The following is a 1,778-nucleotide window of genomic DNA, read 5'->3' as shown; positions in this document are numbered from 1 at the left end:
GGGGGGCAGCAGCTTAGCCCCCCCCCCGCTGAAGTGTTTGATCACCAGAGGGAAGCAGAAAGAAGGGGCAAATCCAAGCCCCGTGCAACGCACGTGCAGCAGCGAGTCCCCTTTCCCCCTACATCGCGGGACGAGTCACACTTGGCGCGGGGCTGCGCTACGTCTTCATAGGCAGATGGTTCAGTCCCCCCCAGGTCCGTGCCAGGTTTCAGCCCCATGCTGTTATTTTGTTCTTCTGGAACGAGACTGGTTGTTGCTTCCCAGAGAGGCCCTCGGAGGACAAAACAGCAAATCCTCTCAATAGGCGGAACAGGGCATCAGGAGGGATCGGTCTTAAATGTATTTTAATATGAGCCGGGCATTGTGTAGCATTCAGCGCCCATCATCGTTTAGTCCAGGAGTTATGGCAGTGATTGGGAATGAATAGAGGGACATAATGGCTACATGTGGCGTTTGCTCATTATATGCAACTTAGCCCAGCTCCTCGGTGGAAACTGTTCAAGTCTCTCTCCCTTTCGCTTGTCACCGGGAAATAATACAGACGTCGGTGCCTCCAATGGGATAGCCTGCCATGCTATTATAGTGGGGCGGCTAACGAGGCCTTCATAAGCCTTTGATACAGTCTGATCTTTGAAACCTTTCCAAATCTCCTCCAGCTTAGGCTAAATCCTATTTGGCTTTTTTTTTTTTTTTTTTTTGCCTGCTACTGCCCGGGGCTTAAGAAAGCCGCTGGGGCAGTGACACGCATACTAAAGCACGGCCGGGACCATGTAGTTGGGGATGGTCCGGCTTGGAGCAGGGGGTGGGACTAGATAGCTGCCCCCCTGAGGTCCCTTCCGTGCAGCCCTAGTTTTCTGCGGTTCCGTCATCCTGGGGCTGGCGGGCGACCTGCAGCCCGGGGGGCAGGCGAGCCACACACCAATAGGGGGGCATGGGGGGGGGGCATTGGAGTCAGAGCCACTTCTGGTCTGTGCGGGAAAGGAGGCAATGCAGAATGACAAAATCATAGAAAATGCGTGCTGCAAAAGATCTCGGGGTGGGTCACCTAGTCCAGCCCCCTGCTCAGCGCAGGACCATCCCAGCTAGATCAATGCACCCAAAACTTTGTCTGCCCGGGTCTTAAAAACCGCCAAGGATGGAGATGTCACCCCCTCCCTGCCACCACCTGCCTGCGCAGTCTGTGCCCGGTGCTTCGCCACCCTCCTAGTGAGAAAGTTCTTCCTAACATCCAACCCAAGCTCCCCTGGCTGCAACTTGAGCCCCCTCCCCCCTTCCTCCTTCCCCCGACAGAGGCAGGCACACAGCCTGCAGCGCTGCACCCGCCAGAGACCCGCACACGGGGCCGGGATACCAGAGATCCCGGCTCAGCCGCAGGCACCCGGGGGCACCCGGGCAGCAGCCGCAGCAGCAGCAGCGCAGAGCGGCCCCGGCTCGGCCGCCCCCGTCCTCCCCGGGAGCCCCACGAAGGCGCGGGGCCCGTCCGGCTCCCGCCAGCTCCTAAACCCTCCACATTAAAGGGATTTTCTGGGAGGCATTCGAATGTGTGCGGGTGGGGTGGGTTGAAAGCAGCGCCTGCCATTGGCTGCTCGGCGCGCCTCATTTGCATAGCGGCAGCTATAAAAGGGCCCCTGCGGGCGGCGCCTGGGCTCAGAGGCTACGGGAGCGGCGCGGAGCGGAGTGTCACGGGCACTGCCATGGCTCCCGCGCTGCGCCCGGCGCGGCTGTGCTGCCTGCTGCTGCTGCTGGCGGCGCTGCCGCGCTGCGCGCCCCGCACCGTG

Source organism: Gavialis gangeticus, unplaced genomic scaffold (assembly GCF_001723915.1).
Source record: "Gavialis gangeticus isolate Ggan-Ray unplaced genomic scaffold, GavGan_comp1, whole genome shotgun sequence".
NCBI lineage: Eukaryota > Metazoa > Chordata > Crocodylia > Gavialidae > Gavialis > Gavialis gangeticus.
The sequence above is the reverse complement of the archived record's forward strand: the minus strand, read 5'-3'. Positions refer to the sequence as shown.